General features: G+C 42.8%; 11 non-coding genes across 11 annotated transcripts; 4 read left to right on the forward strand and 7 right to left on the reverse strand.

The window, feature by feature from the left end:
• Positions 1-522: 522 nt before the first annotated feature.
• On the forward strand, positions 523-595 carry TRNAR-ACG (transfer RNA arginine (anticodon ACG)). Its single transcript has one exon. It is a non-coding gene; the product is annotated as a tRNA-Arg (tRNA).
• Positions 596-1,606: 1,011 nt separating this feature from the next.
• On the reverse strand, positions 1,607-1,713 carry LOC144765202 (U6 spliceosomal RNA). Its single transcript, XR_013597209.1, has one exon. It is a non-coding gene; the product is annotated as a U6 spliceosomal RNA (small nuclear RNA).
• Positions 1,714-2,421: 708 nt separating this feature from the next.
• On the forward strand, positions 2,422-2,494 carry TRNAR-ACG (transfer RNA arginine (anticodon ACG)). The gene has a single exon. It is a non-coding gene; the product is annotated as a tRNA-Arg (tRNA).
• A 1,016-nt stretch (positions 2,495-3,510) lies between these two features.
• LOC144765116 (U6 spliceosomal RNA) lies at positions 3,511-3,617 on the reverse strand. Its single transcript, XR_013597129.1, has one exon. It is a non-coding gene; the product is annotated as a U6 spliceosomal RNA (small nuclear RNA).
• Positions 3,618-4,325: 708 nt separating this feature from the next.
• On the forward strand, positions 4,326-4,398 carry TRNAC-ACA (transfer RNA cysteine (anticodon ACA)). Its single transcript has one exon. It is a non-coding gene; the product is annotated as a tRNA-Cys (tRNA).
• Positions 4,399-5,408: 1,010 nt separating this feature from the next.
• LOC144764942 (U6 spliceosomal RNA) lies at positions 5,409-5,515 on the reverse strand. Its single transcript, XR_013596965.1, has one exon. It is a non-coding gene; the product is annotated as a U6 spliceosomal RNA (small nuclear RNA).
• A 7,110-nt stretch (positions 5,516-12,625) lies between these two features.
• LOC144765339 (U6 spliceosomal RNA) lies at positions 12,626-12,731 on the reverse strand. The gene has a single exon (XR_013597340.1). It is a non-coding gene; the product is annotated as a U6 spliceosomal RNA (small nuclear RNA).
• A 1,789-nt stretch (positions 12,732-14,520) lies between these two features.
• Positions 14,521-14,627, reverse strand: LOC144764935 (U6 spliceosomal RNA). The gene has a single exon (XR_013596958.1). It is a non-coding gene; the product is annotated as a U6 spliceosomal RNA (small nuclear RNA).
• A 708-nt stretch (positions 14,628-15,335) lies between these two features.
• TRNAR-ACG (transfer RNA arginine (anticodon ACG)) lies at positions 15,336-15,408 on the forward strand. The gene has a single exon. It is a non-coding gene; the product is annotated as a tRNA-Arg (tRNA).
• Positions 15,409-16,418: 1,010 nt separating this feature from the next.
• Positions 16,419-16,525, reverse strand: LOC144764939 (U6 spliceosomal RNA). The gene has a single exon (XR_013596962.1). It is a non-coding gene; the product is annotated as a U6 spliceosomal RNA (small nuclear RNA).
• Positions 16,526-18,316: 1,791 nt separating this feature from the next.
• On the reverse strand, positions 18,317-18,423 carry LOC144765155 (U6 spliceosomal RNA). The gene has a single exon (XR_013597165.1). It is a non-coding gene; the product is annotated as a U6 spliceosomal RNA (small nuclear RNA).
• Positions 18,424-20,000: the final 1,577 nt, after the last annotated feature.

The following is a 20,000-nucleotide window of genomic DNA, read 5'->3' on the forward strand; positions in this document are numbered from 1 at the left end:
AAGTATGTAGATTATGTCAGGGTTGCAAAGGCTCATGGTTTGGGCTACAGACAAGGAGGATTGTGACATCACGCTGCCTGTGGAACAGTGATATTAAAGGTGAAACAGCTGCACAGTAGGTTAGGTGAAGTGCTCTGAGAGTGGAAAGGCAGCATGCTTGGGTCCCTGGACAAGGTGAGCCTACGACAAGGTGTCTGAATTTTCACCTGTATTGTAATACTAAACCCCTTTTTGTTGTATCCACCTAATTACTAAGGAGTTCACAAGCTCAGCCCCACACAGACCTGGACCTGATTATGTTAATGCAGACTATTTAAGAAACTGAGCCTGATCTAAAAGATTTCCTTGGATCTAGGACCATTTTGCCTAGATTTTAGGTCCTTCCTTCTCCTAAAGTCCTTTGTACAACTTAGGAAACCCTCACAGAAAAGACTTTCAGGAGGTCAGATGGGTTTCCTTGTGCCTTCACACACACACACTTTCTAGCCCTCTTAAGGAGACAAGGATGGGTATGTCTACATAGGGCCAGTGGCGTAATGGATAACGTGTCTGACTACGGATCAGAAGATTGTAGGTTCGACTCCTATCTGGCTCGGAAGAGTTGTTGGTCCCTGTTTCATTGTATTCCTGTGGAATCTTATTTACCTCAGACTTGTTGTAGGTTCAATATTCTCCAGGAGGACTCATCCAGCAGATGTTCCACGGTAGAACTGCAGTAATAGGACCACGGCTAGTTAAACGTTTCCCATTTGCTGCTGGACTCTATGTTATGGCCGTCACGTGGTGTGCTGCTTTTGTATTTCAACATGGGTCCCTGATTCTCTTAACCACAAAAAAAGCTTGTTGACAAAAGTGTGTGTGCAAGGGTCTGTGGACGCAGGCAGGTGTGTGCAATTGAATGATTACCCATTTACAAGTGTGAGAGGGACAAACCAGCTCCTTGTGGGCTGCAGGCTTAGAACTGGTAGCCCCAGTAGCCAGGCAGAAGCACAGCTAAGGAGAGAGAGGAAGTTGGTCCATTATTAAAGCAGAACCATGAGCATCTTGCCCTGCTACCTTCTTCCCCTCTCAGCCACGATCGGCCAAGACCTCTCTATTAGGGTGGAGGGTGAACATTTCTTGGACCTCAGAAACTGAGGGATGTAGACCCAATATGTCTTCCAAGCGCCTAGAGACCTGGTGCCCAATCTGGCATGGCGTTTTTCAGCTTTACCCCACCAATCTGGTTGCAAGGCAGATTATAACAGTACTGCTGAAAAGGGACTCCCCGACATCCCTGAGGCCATCATTTGCATAGGCCCTGCCCTTCTCTTTGTCCTGCTTCCCACAAAGCAACTCATCTCTGGTAGCAGTATAGATATAGGGGTGGTGAAGAATAATGACAGGGAGGCTGAAAAAGAGGAAGAAAAGTCCCAGAAGTCCTGCAGGCTTCCTTGCTAAATGCAGCTGGACATAGAGGGCACCTTCTTTACTGCAAGGCAAATACATTAAAAATGTTGAGGAGAGACTAATTGAAAAATACATATTACATGACACAGGACTGGAACCTGCTTTATTATTTTAATTAGTCTTGAAAACAAAGAAGATTTCTCTCCTAAAAACTGTTTAAAATATGGAACGCTTCACGAATTTGCGTGTCATCCTTGCGCAGGGGCCTTGCTAATCTTCTCTGTATCGTTCCAATTTTAGTATATGTGCTGCCAAAGCGAGCACACTTTATTGATGAACTGACAATGTTTATAAACTCTCTAAATCTACAGTCTCTAGACATAGGGTGGCCTGGCAGAGATGCTCAGATGGCCAGTAAGCATTCAAATCTGAGCCAATGGGCAAAAATGTCTGAAGAGTAGCAATCTATTATTCTTCACTGTATTTGTGGTCCAAGATTTCACACACCGTAAGTATGTAGATTATGTCAGGGTTGCAAAGGCTCATGGTTTGGGCTACAGACAAGGAGCATTGTGACATCACGCTGCCTGTGGAACAGTGATATTAAAGGTGAAACAGCTGCACAGTAGGTTAGGTGAAGTGCTCTGAGAGTGGAAAGGCAGCATGCCTGGGTCCCCGGACAAGGTGAGCCTACGACAAGGTGTCTGAATTTTCACCTGTATTGTAATATTAAACCCCTTTTTGTTGTATCCGCCTAATTACTAAGGAGTTCACAAGCTCAGCCCCACACAGACCTGGACCTGATTATGTTAATGTAGACTATTTAAGAAACTGAGCCTGATCTAAAAGATTTCCTTGGATCTAGGACCATTTCGCCTAGCTTTTAGGTCCTTCCTTCTCCTAAAGTCCTTTGTACAACTTAGGAAACCCTCACAGAAAAGACTTTCAGGAGGTCAGATGGGTTTCCTTGTGCCTTCACACACACACACTTTCTAGCCCTCTTAAGGACAAAAGGATGGGTATGTCTACATAGGGCCAGTGGCGCAATGGATAACGCGTCTGACTACGGATCAGAAGATTGTAGGTTCAACTCCTATCTGGCTTGGAAGAGTTGTTGGTCCCTGTTTCATTATATTCCTGTGGAATCTTATTTACCTCAGACTTGTTGTAGGTTCAATATTCTCCAGGAGGACTCATCCAGCAGATGTTCCACGGTAGAGCTGCAGTAATAGGACCACGGCTAGTTAAACGTTTCCCATTTGCTGCTGGACTCTATGTGATGGCCGTCACGTGGTGTGCTGCTTTTGTATTTCAACATGGGTCCCTGTTTCTCTTAACTACAAAAAAAGCCTGTTGACAAAAGTGTGTGTGCAAGGGTCTGTGGACGCAGGCAGGTGTGTGCAATTGAATGATTACCCATTTACATGTGTGAGAGGAACAAACCAGCTCCTTGTGGGCTGTGGGCTGCAGGCTTACAACTGGTAGCCCCAGTAGCCAGGCAGGAGCACAGCTAAGGAGAGAGAGGAAGTTGGTCCATTATTGGAGAAGAACCATGAGCATCTTGCCCTGCTACCTTCTTCCCCTCTCAGCGACGATTGGCCAAGACCTCTCTATTAGAGTGGAGGGTGAACATTTCTTGGACCTCAGAAACTGAGGGATGTAGACCCAATATGTCCTTCAAGCGCCTAGAGACCTGGTGCCCAATCTGGCATGGTGTTTTTCAGCTTACCCCACCAATCTGGTTGCAAGGCAGATTATAACAGTACTGCTGAAAAGGGACTCCCAGACATCCCTGAGGCCATCATTTGCATAGGCCCTGCCCTTCTCTTTGTCCTGCTTCCCACAAAGCAACTCATCTCTGGTAGCAGTATAGATATAGGGGTGGTGAAGAATAATGACAGGGAGGCTGAAAAAGAGAAAGAAAAGTCCCAGAAGTCCTGCAGGCTTCCTTGCTAAATGCAGCTGGACATAGAGCACACCTTCTTTACTGCAAGGCAAATACATTAAAAATGTTGAGGGGAGACTAATTGAAAAATACATATTACATGACACAGGACTGGAACCTGCTTTACTATTTTAATTAGTCTTGAAAACAAAGAAGATTTCTCTCCTAAAACTGTTTAAAATATGGAACACTTCACGAATTTGCATGTCATCCTTGCGCAGGGGCCATGCTAATCTTCTCTGTATCGTTCCAATTTTAGTATATGTGCTGCCGAAGCGAGCACACTTTATTGATGAACTGACAATGTTTATAAACTCTCTAAATCTACAGTCTCTAGACATAGGGTGGCCTGGCAGAGATGTTCAGATGGCCAGTAAGCATTCAAATCTGAGCCAATGGGCAAAAATGTCTAAAGAGTAGCACTCTATTATTCTTCACTGCATTTGTGGTCCAAGACTTCACACACCGTAAGTATGTAGATTATGTCAGGGTTGCAAAGGCTCATGGTTTGGGCTACAGACAAGGAGCATTGTGACATCACGCTGCCTGTGGAACAGTGATATTAAAGGTGAAACAGCTGCACAGTAGGTTAGGTGAAGTGCTCTGAGAGTGGAAAGGCAGCATGATTGGGTCCCTGGACAACGTGAGCCTACGACAAGGTGTCTGAATTTTCACCTGTATTGTAATATTAAACCCCTTTTTGTTGTATCTGCCTAATTACTAAGGAGTTCACAAGCTCAGCCCCACACAGACCTGGACCTGATTATGTTAATGCAGACTATTTAAGAAACTGAGCCTGATCTAAAAGATTTCCTTGGATCTAGGACCATTTCGCCTAGCTTTTAGGTCCTTCCTTCTCCTAAAGCCCTTTGTACAACTTAGGAAACCCTCACAGAAAAGACTTTCAGGAGGTCAGATGGGTTTCCTTGTGCCTTCACACACACACACTTTCTAGCCCTCTTAAGGACAAAAGGATGGGTATGTCTACATAGGGCCAGTGGTGCAATGGATAACGCGTCTGACTACAGATCAGAAGATTGTAGGTTCGACTCCTATCTGGCTCGGAAGAGTTGTTGGTCCCTGTTTCATTATATTCCTGTGGAATCTTATTTACCTCAGACTTGTTGTAGGTTCAATATTCTCCAGGAGGACTCATCCAGCAGATGTTCCACGGTAGAGCTGCAGTAATAGGACCACGGCTAGTTAAACGTTTCCCATTTGCTGCTGGACTCTATGTGATGGCCGTCACATGGTGTGCTGCTTTTGTATTTCAACATGGATCCCTGTTTCTCTTAACTACAAAAAAAGCCTGTTGACAAAAGTGTGTGTGCAAGGGTCTGTGGACGCAGGCAGGTGTCTGCAATTGAAAGATTACCCATTTACATGTGTGAGAGGAACAAACCAGCTCCTTGTGGGCTGCAGGCTTACAACTGGTAGCCCCAGTAGCCAGGCAGAAGCACAGCTAAGGAGAGAGAGGAAGTTGGTCCATTATTAGAGAAGAACCATGAGCATCTTGCCCTGCTACCTTCTTCCCCTCTCAGCCACGATCGGCCAAGACCTCTCTATTAGGGTGGAGGGTGAACATTTCTTGGACCTCAGAAACTGAGGGATGTAGACCCAATATGTCCTTCAAGCACCTAGAGACCTGGTGCCCAATCTGGCATGGTGTTTTTCAGCTTACCCCACCAATCTGGTTGCAAGGCAGATTATAACAGTACTGCTGAAAAGGGACTCCCAGACATCCCTGAGGCCACCATTTGCATAGGCTCTGCCCTTCTCTTTGTCCTGCTTCCCACAAAGCAACTCATCTCTGGTAGCAGTATAGATATAGGGGTGGTGAAGAATAATGACAGGGAGGCTGAAAAAGAGAAAGAAAAGTCCCAGAAGTCCTGCAGGCTTCCTTGCTAAATGCAGCTGGACATAGCGCGCACCTTCTTTACTGCAAGGCAAACACATTAAAAATGTTGAGGAGAGACTAATTGAAAAATACATATTACATGACACAGGACTGGAACCTGCTTTATTATTTTAATTAGTCTTGAAAACAAAGAAGATTTCTCTCCTAAAAACTGTTTAAAATATGGAACGCTTCACGAATTTGCGTGTCATCCTTGCGCAGGGGCCATGCTAATCTTCTCTGTATCGTTCCAATTTTAGTATATGTGCTGCCGAAGAGAGCACACTTTATTGATGAACTGACAATGTTTATAAACTCTCTAAATCTACAGTCTCTAGACATAGGGTGGCCTGGCAGAGATGCTCAGATGGCCAGTAAGCATTCAAATCTGAGCCAATGGGCAAAAATGTCTGAAGAGTAGCAATCTATTATTCTTCACTGTATTTGTGGTCCAAGACTTCACACACCGTAAGTATGTAGATTATGTCAGGGTTGCAAAGGCTTATGGTTTGGGCTACAGACAAGGAGCATTGTGACATCATGCTGCCTGTGGAACAGTGATATTAAAGGTGAAACAGCTGCACAGTAGGTTAGGTGAAGTGCTCTGAGAGTGGAAAGGCAGCATGCTTGGGTCCCTGGACAAGGTGAGCCTACGACAAGGTGTCTGAATTTTCACCTGTATTGTAATATTAAACCCCTTTTTGTTGTATCTGCCTAATTACTAAGGAGTTCACAAGCTCAGCCCCACACAGACCTGGACCTGATTATGTTAATGTAGACTATTTAAGAAACTGAGCCTGATCTAAAAGATTTCCTTGGATCTAGAACCATTTCGCCTAGATTTTAGGTCCTTCCTTCTCCTAAAGTCCTTTGTACAACTTAGGAAACCCTCTGTAGTATGCTCTCGCATATGAAATGATGATAAAATCCAAGTTCAGTTGATAGTTGAAAGTTAGCTTTATTTTCAGAGTAAGTAACCCACGACCAGCTTAGAGGAACAACTGGATTCTAGTAACTGTGATATTGGAATCATCACATTCTAAGAATATCTATGACACATATCAGAACCACATGAAAGATTCCTCATAAAAGATTCTTTAAAGAAACAGTATAATTTAACAAACATACATACTACACATCCTTCCCCTAATAAATAAATTTTAAACTAAAGATAAATATAATTAGGAATATGAAAAGAAATTAATACATTAAAATAAGCAATGTAAATTTTGTGTGAAATGACATAAATTAATTCAGAACATAATCGTGCAGTCTTAAAGGAACTGATCTGATTCTACGACCAACTCCCATATCATCCCCCGCACCAAAGGTATTTGCAATAGGTTGTGAAGTAGGGAGATTAGAAACCCTCTTGGAATCTCCTTGATCCAATAATGGAGAACCAAAATTGCCATTTGAAGTAGGATCAACTGGAACAGATGGTATCGTTGAAGATTCAGCAACTCCATACCAATCAGAACTAGAATTATCAACTAAACCTGTATCCTGCTTGTTAGAGGAGATAATCTTTGCTTGTTGGTCAGTGATCTTAATTAGAACATTTTTATTCCACCAACCCCTATCAAACAAAAGAGCTGCAGTTCGAGAAACTTTTACTACTTTCACAGGAGCAGAAAATTTAGATTGACCCTTAGAGATTTTAACCGGTTTTTTTATGATGACCCAATCACCAACAGTTAGCGGCTTTTCTGCAACATGCATACGATTGTCGTAATGATTTTTGTAACTCTCTTGTTTCATTTTTACACGTTCACGAATTTTTGCTAAATCAACCTTGGCATCAGAATTTTTCATTAACCAAGAAGGATTTAACTTAGAAGTTGGAATTCTATCACGAAGTAAAACAAAAGGAGAAACTCCAGTGGTACTGTGTGGAGTACAATTATAATTCCAGATTTTCTCACAAAGAAATTCTGTAATATTAAGTTTGTTAGCACAAGCAGTTTGAACTGCCTCTTTCAACAAACGGTTTGCTCTCTCCACCAGACCATTTGACGAAGGACTGTAAAGAGGAACAAACGTATGCTTAACATCCATTTTGTTTAAAAATACATTTACTTCCTGTGAAACAAAATGTGAACCGTTGTCAGAAACTATTTCATGAGGAGTACTCTCAATGACAAATAAACGCTTTAAAAATGATACAACAGAATCAGAATTTGGACTCTTAACACAAGAAAAATAAATCCATTTAGAAAAATAATCGACAGCCACTAATAAAAATTTAAATTCAGAATTAAAAACAGAAAATGGACCTGAAAAATCCAATGCAATTTTCTGCCAAGGAGCTTCAGGCCATTCTACTGGTATAAGTGGTGAATTGGATAACTTCCAGTGCTTATCTGAGCATAAACATTGGGGACATTGGTTAATGAACAACTTTACTTGACTATCTATTCCAGGCCACCAGTAAGTGGCTTTAATCTTATTGGTAGTGCCAGTAACACCTGGATGACTTTCATGTGCAAGTGAAATAATAGATTGTCTAACACCGGCAGGCGGGACTACCTTGTCTTGTCTGAATAAAATATCACCTGAAACAGACAATTCGGGTGCAACTTGTGCGAAATGTCTCTCTTCTATAGACATGCTTCTATCCATAGGCCAACCTTTAATCAAAAACTTTTTCACATTTAATAGACAAGAATCATTCTCCATATTATGTAACCAATCTTGTCTAGTTATCTTATCTCCTTGAAGAGCATCCTCTATGGCAAAAACACACTCCAAATCAGAATTTACTAACTCTTGTGTGGGTAACGGTAAACGTGATAAACAATCCGCTCGGATATTTTTACCACCTGGCACGTATTTAATTTCAAAATTGAATTCTTGGAGACGTGCCAACAATCTAACCAACCTAGAAGAGGCTCTATTAGAAGAGCTCTCCCCAAGCATATAAATTAACGGTTTGTGATCTGTGTATAAAAGAAATCTAGTTCCCCAAATGTACATTCTAAACTTTTCCACAGACCACGAACAAGCCAAAGCTTCTCGTTCGATAGTACTATAATTGAGTTCAGCCGATGTCAAGGATCGTGAAGCGAATGCAATCGTGCATTCTTCACCCTTAATCATTTGACTTAAAACAGCGCCCAATCCCCGAGAACTAGCATCCACTGTGATAATACTTTGTACACCATGGGAAAAAGGTTTGATAGCGGGAGCAGACAAAATCATATTTTTTATGGAATCAAAAGCATTTTGTGACTCGATGGACCAAACATACTTGGCATGTTTTTTTAAAAGATCTCTAAGTGGTTGGACAATTAGCGCATAGCCCTTGACAAAACGAGCATAATATTCACTCAAACCCAAGAACGCTCTTAAGGAGTCTTTATCTAAAGGACATGGAGCATTTTTTATAGCTTCTAACAAAGAAGCTTTAGGTTTAATTCCTTCCTTTGACAGATTGTGGCCTAAATAATCAACCTCACTTGTTAAAAATTTGCATTTCTTTTTGTTGACAGTAAGACCATGATTTTGCAATGATTTTAAAACATATTCCATTAATATATAGTGTTGATTCAAAGACTCAGAATGCACCAGAATATCATCCTGGAATGCTTGAATTCCCGGACAATTATTAAAAATGGAATCCATTAACCTTTGGAATATACTGGCTGCTGAAGCCAGCCCGAACGGTAATCTCTTATACATATACACTCCAAAAGGTGTTACAAATGTCGTTAGAGGCTGAGATTCTTTAGATAACGGAATTTGATGATACGCTGAGCGTAAATCAATAGTAGAAAAATATTTGCTACTACCAATGTTGGCCAGCATATCATGTATTTTTGGCAAAGGATGCACATCAATAACAATGTTACGATTAAGTACCCGAAGGTCTGCACATAAACGAATTTCCCCAGAAGATTTTCGCGCTATGACAGCAGCCGAAACCCATTCTGAAGAATCAATTGGACATATTATATCTTGATTAATAAGAGATTCTATGTGCTTCCTCAAATCTTGTCTTACAGATAGAGGCACTGGACGTACCTTCTGGACAACAGGACAAGCCTTGTCTTTTAATTTAATATCGTGCTCAAAAAATACCATACCGATTCTGTCCTCAAATACTACTTTGTATTTTTCTAAAACACTGCAGAGAATGGGGTCATTACAATAATCAAAAACAGATAAAACAGGTAAATCTCCCAAGGTAACGGGTTCGGGATGACCAGGTTTTAAAATAATACCTAGTTTGGCCTGATCTTGCCAACCCAGAATATTTCTGCCATTCAATGCCACATAAATTTTGGTGTATATTACTCGCCCTTTAAAATCTATGTTATCAGGGAAATAACCACGCATTGTTATATCGAAACCCCCAAATGCCTTGGGATTTACATCTGTGGAAAGTAACTTTTTGTCATTCCAAGAACACTGAAAAGTACTTTCATCCAAAATGGTAATGGGAGACCCAGAATCCGCCATAACTTGTAAAGATTGTATACCAATAGATATCTCACAAATAGGACCTTTGATACTGAAGTCACATAGAGCATTAATTTGAACAAAAGAAATAGAAGCAACATTTAATGCATCACAAATTTCTTCCTCAGAATAAACCATATTAACCTTAGTCTTATCTTTAGATAAACGACATGACGCCGCAAAATGACCTATACGTTTACAGTTCGAACACCTTTTACCTTGTGCTGGACATTTAGGGTTGTTTCCCACATGAAACTTTGAACCGCATCTGTAACAAAATACATTAGATTTTTGTTCATAAACTTTTTTGCCAGTATTGCGGTTAGAAACAACATTAACAACACAATCATCACCAGATGCTTGTGAAATATTACACACATTCGTAGAGGAGGCGTGTTCAGCTAAAATCTTGGAGGAAACTACAGAACATTCGATACTTTTCGCAATTACAATTATTTCATCCAATGTTGGATTTTTACATGTCAAAATCCGCTCCTGGATCTTTTTGTTGAAACAATTAAAGACTAACTGATCACGTTGAGCAGTTTCTAAATAAGTTCCAAACTCGCATTTTGATGCAAGTACTCTTAAAGTTGCCAAATAGTCTTCTATGGACTCTTCTTGTAATTGTTTCCTTTTGAAGAAAACATGTCTTTCTACCATGACTGATGGCTCATCTTTAAACTGTTTGCCAAGGCGCGTTAAAGCCTCAGTGTAAACATTCCACGTGTCATCATCAAGTGGAGCTTGTACTACAGCCAAATTATCAAATAATTGTTGTCCTGCGTCTCCTAAGTGATTAAACAGGATAGCCCTTTTTCTTGAAGCAGAGTATTCCAAAGCATCTATTGCTTCCAAGTAATTGGTAAAAACTCGTAACCATTTGTGCCATGGAGTTGGAGGCTTGCCAGGAGCAATTAAAAATGAAGGTGGTGCTACAATTCCACTGTTATTGTTGTTTGATGTTGCCATTTAGAACAAAAGTATTCAAATAAATCTTACTTGTTAGTTTGGTAGGATTTAAAATATATTTCTGTCTTCTTTTATCCACTTTTTATATAATGGTAAGTAAATGCTGCCAGTCGCGTTTATACGACAAAATTGACACCAAAATGGCCGCTTGCGCTGTGACGCTTAACGTTGGAAGCGTCAATTGCTCGATAACGCGCGTTGCTGTGGAGCGCAGAGGTTGCTATGACGTTGTGCGCGAGTTCAAAGATTAGCGATGAGTGCGTGAGCAACAGCGCGAGTGACAGAACAGTTGGGTCGCGAGCACAGAATCCTGAGTGCTTTTGAACAACGCGTCCAAAATAAGGTATTTTATATTTACTCACAGTTTTTCTTTCTGAAGCGGAACGCTTATTTCGGCATTATAATCCACGGAAAATGTTGAAACAGCCGTTTACAATTCAGCTCAGCATCCGCTTTTGTACTTAAATTCGATTTGCTCACGTCGGTGGGTTTGAAGATCAGCTTTCCCAGAAAAAACGTCGCCAATAAATGTAGTATGCTCTCGCATATGAAATGATGATAAAATCCAAGTTCAGTTGATAGTTGAAAGTTAGCTTTATTTTCAGAGTAAGTAACCCACGACCAGCTTAGAGGAACAACTGGATTCTAGTAACTGTGATATTGAAATCATCACATTCTAAGAATATCTATGACACATATCAGAACCACATGAAAGATTCCTCATAAAAGATTCTTTAAAGAAACAGTATAATTTAACAAACATACATACTACACCCTCACAGAAAAGACTTTCAGGAGGTCAGATGGGTTTCCTTGTGCCTTCACACACACACACTTTCTAGCCCTCTTAAGGATAAAAGGATGGGTATGTCTACATAGGGCCAGTGGTGCAATGGATAACGTGTCTGACTACAGATCAGAAGATTGTAGGTTCGACTCCTATCTGGCTTGGAAGAGTTGTAAGTCCCTGTTTCATTATATTCCTGTGGAATCTTATTTACCTCAGACTTCTTGTAGGTTCAATATTCTCCAGGAGGACTCATCCAGCAGATGTTCCACGGTAGAGCTGCAGTAATAGGACCACGGCTAGTTAAATGTTTCCCATTTGCTGCTGGACTCTATGTGATGGCCGTCACGTGGTGTACTGCTTTTGTATTTCAACATGGGTCCCTGATTCTCTTAACTACAAAAAAAGCTTGTTGACAAAAGTGTGTGTGCAAGGGTCTGTGGACGCAGGCAGGTGTGTGCAATTGTATGCTTACCCATTTACATGTGTGAGAGGGACAAACCAGCTCCTTGTGGGCTGCAGGCTTACAACTGGTAGCCCCAGTAGCCAGGCAGAAGCACAGCTAAGGAGAGAGAGGAAGTTGGTCCGTTATCAGAGAAGAACCAGGAGCATCTTGGCCTGCTACCTTCTTCCCCTCTCAGCCACGATCGGCCAAGACCTCTCTATTAGGGTGGAGGGTGACCATTTCTTGGACCTCAGAAACTGAGGGATGTAGACCCAATATGTCCTTCAAGCGCCTAGAGACCTGGTGCCCAATCTGGCATGGTGTTTTTCAGCTTACCCCACCAATCTGGTTGCAAGGCAGATTATAACAGTACTGCTGAAAAGGGACTCCCAGACATCCCTGAGGCCATCATTTGCATAGGCCCTGCCCTTCTCTTTGTCCTGCTTCCCACAAAGCAACTCATCTCTGGTAGCAGTATAGATATAGGGGTGGTGAAGAATAATGACAGGGAGGCTGAAAAAGAGAAAGAAAAGTCCCAGAAGTCCTGCAGGCTTCCTTGCTAAATGCAGCTGGACATAGAGCGCACCTTCTTTATGGCAAGGCAAATACATTAAAAATGTTGAGGGGAGACTAGTTGAAAAATACATATTACATGACACAGGACTGGAACCTGCTTTATTATTTTAATTAGTCTTAAAAGCAAAGAAGATTTCTCTCCTAAAAACTGTTTAAAATATGGAACGCTTCACGAATTTGTGTGTCATCCTTGCGCAGGGACATGCTAATCTTCTCTGTATCGTTCCAATTTTAGTATATGTGCTGCCGAAGCGAGCACACTTTATTGATGAACTGACAATGTTTATAAACTCTCTAAATCTACAGTCTCCAGACATAGGGTGGCCTGGCAGAGATGCTCAGATGGCCAGTAAGCATTCAAATCTGAGCCAATGGGCAAAAATGTCTGAAGAGTAGTACTCTATTATTCTTCACTGCATTTGTGGTCCAAGACTTCACACACCGTAAGTATGTAGATTATGTAAGGGTTGCAAAGGCTCATGGTTTGGGCTACAGACAAGGAGCATTGTGACATCACGCTGCCTGTGGAACAGTGATATTAAAGGTGAAACAGCTGCACAGTAGGTTAGGTGAAGTGCTCTGAGAGTGGAAAGGCAGCATGCTTGGGTCCCTGGACAAGGTGAGCCTACGACAAGGTGTCTGAATTTTCACCTGTATTGTAATATTAAACCCCTTTTTGTTGTATCCGCCTAATTACTAAGGAGTTCACAAGCTCAGCCCCACACAGACCTGGACCTGATTATGTTAATGCAGACTATTTAAGAAACTGAGCCTGATCTAAAAGATTTCCTTGGATCTAGGACCATTTCGCCTAGATTTTAGGTCCTTCCTTCTCCTAAAGTCCTTTGTACAACTTAGGAAACCCTCACAGAAAAGACTTTCAGGAGGTCAGATGGGTTTCCTTGTGCCTTCACACACACACACTTTCTAGCCCTCTTAAGGACAAAAGGATGGGTATGTCTACATAGGGCCAGTGGTGCAATGGATAACGCGTCTGACTACAGATCAGAAGATTGTAGGTTTGACTCCTATCTGGCTTGGAAGAGTTGTAGGTCCCTGTTTCATTATATTCCTGTGGAATCTTATTTACCTCAGACTTGTTGTAGGTTCAATATTCTCCAGGAGGACTCATCCAGCAGATGTTCCACGGTAGAGCTGCAGTAATAGGACCACGGCTAGTTAAATGTTTCCCATTTGCTGCTGGACTCTATGTGATGGCCGTCACGTGGTGTGCTGCTTTTGTATTTCAACATGGGTCCCTGATTCTCTTAACTACAAAAAAAGCTTGTTGACAAAAGTGTGTGTGCAAGGGTCTGTGGACGCAGGCAGGTGTGTGCAATTGTATGCTTACCATTTACATGTGTGAGAGGGACAAACCAGCTCCTTGTGGGCTGCAGGCTTACAACTGGTAGCCCCAGTAGCCAGGCAGAAGCACAGCTAAGGAGAGAGAGGAAGTTGGTCCATAATCAGAGAAGAACCATGAGCATCTTGCCCTGCTACCTTCTTCCCCTCTCGGCCACGATCGGCCAAGACCTCTCTATTAGGGAGGAGGGTGAACATTTCTTGGACCTCAGAAACTGAGGGATGTAGACCCAATATGTCCTTCAAGCGCCTAGAGACCTGGTGCCCAATCTGGCATGGTGTTTTTCAGCTTACCCCACCAATCTGGTTGCAAGGCAGATTATAACAGTACTGCTGAAAAGGGACTCCCAGACATCCCTGAGGCCATCATTTGCATAGGCCCTGCCCTTCTCTTTGTCCTGCTTCCCACAAAGCAACTCATCTCTGGTAGCAGTATAGATATAGGGGTGCTGAAGAATAATGACAGGGAGGCTGAAAAAGAGAAAGAAAAGTCCCAGAAGTCCTGCAGGCTTCCTTGCTAAATGCAGCTGGACATAGAGCGCACCTTCTTTACTGCAAGGCAAACACATTAAAAATGTGGAGGGGAGACTAATTGAAAAATACATATTACATGACACAGGACTGGAACCTGCTTTATTATTTTAATTAGTCTTGAAAACAAAGAAGATTTCTCTCCTAAAACTGTTTAAAATATGGAACACTTCATGAATTTGCGTGTCATCCTTGCGCAGGGGCCATGCTAATCTTCTCTGTATCGTTCCAATTTTAGTATATGTGCTGCCGAAGCGAGCACACTTTATTGATGAACTGACAATGTTTATAAACTCTCTAAATCTACAGTCTCTAGACATAGGGTGGCCTGGCAGAGATGCTCAGATGGCCAGTAAGCATTCAAATCTGAGCCAATGGGCAAAAATGTCTAAAGAGTAGCACTCTATTATTCTTCACTGCATTTGTGGTCCAAGACTTCACACACCGTAAGTATGTAGATTATGTCAGGGTTGCAAAGGCTCATGGTTTGGGCTACAGACAAGGAGCATTGTGACATCACGCTGCCTGTGGAACAGTGATATTAAAGGTGAAACAGCTGCACAGTAGGTTAGGCGAAGTGCTCTGAGAGTGGAAAGGCAGCATGATTGGGTCCCTGGACAAGGTGAGCCTACGACAAGGTGTCTGAATTTTCACCTGTATTGTAATATTAAACCCCTTTTTGTTGTATCTGCCTAATTACTAAGGAGTTCACAAGCTCAGCCCCACACAGACCTGGACCTGATTATGTTAATGCAGACTATTTAAGAAACTGAGCCTGATCTAAAAGATTTCCTTGGATCTAGGACCATTTCGCCTAGCTTTTAGGTCCTTCCTTCTCCTAAAGCCCTTTGTACAACTTAGGAAACCCTCACAGAAAAGACTTTCAGGAGGTCAGATGGGTTTCCTTGTGCCTTCACACACACACACTTTCTAGCCCTCTTAAGGACAAAAGGATGGGTATGTCTACATAGGGCCAGTGGTGCAATGGATAACGTGTCTGACTACGGATCAGAAGATTGTAGGTTCGACTCCTATCTGGCTCGGAAGAGTTGTTGGTCCCTGTTTCATTATATTCCTGTGGAATCTTATTTACCTCAGACTTGTTGTAGGTTCAATATTCTCCAGGAGGACTCATCCAGCAGATGTTCCACGGTAGAGCTGCAGTAATAGGACCACGGCTAGTTAAACGTTTCCCATTTGCTGCTGGACTCTATGTGATGGCCTTCACGTGGTGTGCTGCTTTTGTATTTCAACATGGATCCCTGTTTCTCTTAACTACAAAAAAAGCCTGTTGACAAAAGTGTGTGTGCAAGGGTCTGTGGACGCAGGCAGGTGTCTGCAATTGAAAGATTACCCATTTACATGTGTGAGAGGAACAAACCAGCTCCTTGTGGGCTGCAGGCTTACAACTGGTAGACACAGTAGCCAGGCAGAAGCACAGCTAAGGAGAGAGAGGAAGTTGGTCCATTATTAGAGAAGAACCATGAGCATCTTGCCCTGCTACCTTCTTCCCCTCTCAGCCACGATCGGCCAAGACCTCTCTATTAGGGTGGAGGGTGACCATTTCTTGGACCTCAGAAACTGAGGGATGTAGACCCAATATGTCCTTCAAGCACCTAGAGACCTGGTGCCCAATCTGGCATGGTGATTTTCAGCTTACCCCACCAATCTGGTTGCAAGGCAGATTATAACAGTACTGCTGAAAAGGGACTCCCAGACATCCCTGAGGCCATCATTTGCATAGGCCCTGCCCTTCTCTTTGTCCTGCTTCCCACAAAGCAACTCATCTCTGGTAGCAGTATAGATATAGGGGTGGTGAAGAATAATGACAGGGAGGCTGAAAAAGAGAAAGAAAAGTCCCAGAAGTCCTGCAGGCTTCCTTGCTAAATGCAGCTGGACATAGCGCGCACCTTCTTTACTGCAAGGCAAATACATTAAAAATGTTGAGGAGAGACTAATTGAAAAATACATATTACATGACACAGGACTGGAACCTGCTTTATTATTTTAATTAGTCTTGAAAACAAAGAAGATTTCTCTCCTAAAAACTGTTTAAAATATGGAACGCTTCACGAATTTACGTGTCATCCTTGCGCAGGGGCCATGCTAATCTTCTCTGTATCGTTCCAATTTTAGTATATGTGCTGCCGAAGAGAGCACACTTTATTGATGAACTGACAATGTTTATAAACTCTCTAAATCTACAGTCTCTAGACATAGGGTGGCCTGGCAGAGATGCTCAGATGGCCAGTAAGCATTCAAATCTGAGCCAATGGGCAAAAATGTCTGAAGAGTAGCAATCTATTATTCTTCACTGTATTTGTGGTCCAAGACTTCACACACCGTAAGTATGTAGATTATGTCAGGGTTGCAAAGGCTTATGGTTTGGGCTACAGACAAGGAGCATTGTGACATCACGCTGCCTGTGGAACAGTGATATTAAAGGTGAAACAGCTGCACAGTAGGTTAGGTGAAGTGCTCTGAGAGTGGAAAGGCAGCATGCTTGGGTCCCTGGACAAGGTGAGCCTACGACAAGGTGTCTGAATTTTCACCTGTATTGTAATATTAAACCCCTTTTTGTTGTATCCGCCTAATTACTAAGGAGTTCACAAGCTCAGCCCCACACAGACCTGGACCTGATTATGTTAATGTAGACTATTTAAGAAACTGAGCCTGATCTAAAAGATTTCCTTGGATCTAGAACCATTTCGCCTAGATTTTAGGTCCTTCCTTCTCCTAAAGTCCTTTGTACAACTTAGGAAACCCTCACAGAAAAGACTTTCAGGAGGTCAGATGGGTTTCCTTGTGCCTTCACACACACACACTTTCTAGCCCTCTTAAGGACAAAAGGATGGGTATGTCTACATAGGGCCAGTGGTGCAATGGATAACGTGTCTGACTACAGATCAGAAGATTGTAGGTTCGACTCCTATCTGGCTTGGAAGAGTTGTAAGTCCCTGTTTCATTATATTCCTGTGGAATCTTATTTACCTCAGACTTGTTGTAGGTTCAATATTCTCCAGGAGGACTCATCCAGCAGATGTTCCACGGTAGAGCTGCAGTAATAGGACCACGGCTAGTTAAATGTTTCCCATTTGCTGCTGGACTCTATGTGATGGCCGTCACGTGGTGTACTGCTTTTGTATTTCAACATGGGTCCCTGATTCTCTTAACTACAAAAAAAGCTTGTTGACAAAAGTGTGTGTGCAAGGGTCTGTGGACGCAGGCAGGTGTGTGCAATTGTATGCTTACCCATTTACATGTGTGAGAGGGACAAACCAGCTCCTTGTGGGCTGCAGGCTTACAACTGGTAGCCCCAGTAGCCAGGCAGAAGCACAGCTAAGGAGAGAGAGGAAGTTGGTCCGTTATCAGAGAAGAACCAGGAGCATCTTGCCCTGCTACCTTCTTCCACTCTCAGCCACGATCGGCCAAGACCTCTCTATTAGGGTGGAGGGTGACCATTTCTTGGACCTCAGAAACTGAGGGATGTAGACCCAATATGTCCTTCAAGCGCCTAGAGACCTGGTGCCCAATCTGGCATGGTGTTTTTCAGCTTACCCCACCAATCTGGTTGCAAGGCAGATTATAACAGTACTGCTGAAAAGGGACTCCCAGACATCCCTGAGGCCATCATTTGCATAGGCCCTGCCCTTCTCTTTGTCCTGCTTCCCACAAAGCAACTCATCTCTGGTAGCAGTATAGATATAGGGGTGGTGAAGAATAATGACAGGGAGGCTGAAAAAGAGAAAGAAAAGTCCCAGAAGTCCTGCAGGCTTCCTTGCTAAATGCAGCTGGACATAGAGCGCACCTTCTTTATGGCAAGGCAAATACATTAAAAATGTTGAGGGGAGACTAGTTGAAAAATACATATTACATGACACAGGACTGGAACCTGCTTTATTATTTTAATTAGTCTTAAAAACAAAGAAGATTTCTCTCCTAAAAACTGTTTAAAATATGGAACGCTTCACGAATTTGTGTGTCATCCTTGCGCAGGGGCCATGCTAATCTTCTCTGTATCATTCCAATTTTAGTATATGTGCTGCCGAAGCGAGCACACTTTATTGATGAACTGACAATGTTTATAAACTCTCTAAATCTACAGTCTCCAGACATAGGGTGGCCTGGCAGAGATGCTCAGATGGCCAGTAAGCATTCAAATCTGAGCCAATGGGCAAAAATGTGTGAAGAGTAGTACTCTATTATTCTTCACTGCATTTGTGGTCCAAGACTTCACACACCGTAAGTATGTAGATTATGTCAGGGTTGCAAAGGCTCATGGTTTGGGCTACAGACAAGGAGCATTGTGACATCACGCTGCCTGTGGAACAGTGATATTAAAGGTGAAACAGCTGCACAGTAGGTTAGGTGAAGTGCTCTGAGGGTGGAAAGGCAGCATGCTTGGGTCCCTGGACAAGGTGAGCCTACGACAAGGTGTCTGAATTTTCACCTGTATTGTAATATTAAACCCCTTTTTGTTGTATCCGCCTAATTACTAAGGAGTTCACAAGCTCAGCCCCACACAGACCTGGACCTGATTATGTTAATGCAGACTATTTAAGAAACTGAGCCTGATCTAAAAGATTTCCTTGGATCTAGGACCATTTCGCCTAGATTTTAGGTCCTTCCTTCTCCTAAAGTCTTTTGTACAACTTAGGAAACCCTCACAGAAAAGACTTTCAGGAGGTCAGATGGGTTTCCTTGTGCCTTCACACACACACACTTTCTAGCCCTCTTAAGGACAAAAGGATGGGTATGTCTACATAGGGCCAGTGGTGCAATGGATAACGCGTCTGACTACAGATCAGAAGATTGTAGGTTTGACTCCTATCTGGCTTGGAAGAGTTGTAGGTCCCTGTTTCATTATATTCCTGTGGAATCTTATTTACCGCAGACTTGTTGTAGGTTCAATATTCTCCAGGAGGACTCATCCAGCAGATGTTCCACGGTAGAGCTGCAGTAATAGGACCACGGCTAGTTAAACGTTTCCCATTTGCTGCTGGACTCTATGTGATGGCCGTCACGTGGTGTGCTGCTTTTGTATTTCAACATGGGTCCCTGATTCTCTTAACTACAAAAAAAGCTTGTTGACAAAAGTGTGTGTGCAAGGGTCTGTGGACTCAGGCAGGTGTGTGCAATTGTATGCTTACCCATTTACATGTGTGAGAGGAACAAACCAGCTCCTTGTGGGCTGCAGGCTTACAACTGGTAGCCCCAGTAGCCAGGCAGAAGCACAGCTAAGGAGAGAGAGGAAGTTGGTCCATAATCAGAGAAGAACCATGAGCATCTTGCCCTGCTACCTTCTTCCCCTCTCGGCCACGATCGGCCAAGACCTCTCTATTAGGGAGGAGGGTGAACATTTCTTGGACCTCAGAAACTGAGGGATGTAGACCCAATATGTCCTTCAAGCGCCTAGAGACCTGGTGCCCAATCTGGCATGGTGTTTTTCAGCTTACCCCACCAATCTGGTTGCAAGGCAGATTATAACAGTACTGCTGAAAAGGGACTCCCAGACATCCCTGAGGCCATCATTTGCATAGGCCCTGCCCTTCTCTTTGTCCTGCTTCCCACAAAGCAACTCATCTCTGGTAGCAGTATAGATATAGGGGTGCTGAAGAATAATGACAGGGAGGCT

The sequence above is a fragment of the Lissotriton helveticus genome, chromosome 6 (assembly GCF_964261635.1).
Source record: "Lissotriton helveticus chromosome 6, aLisHel1.1, whole genome shotgun sequence".
Taxonomy (NCBI): domain Eukaryota; kingdom Metazoa; phylum Chordata; class Amphibia; order Caudata; family Salamandridae; genus Lissotriton; species Lissotriton helveticus.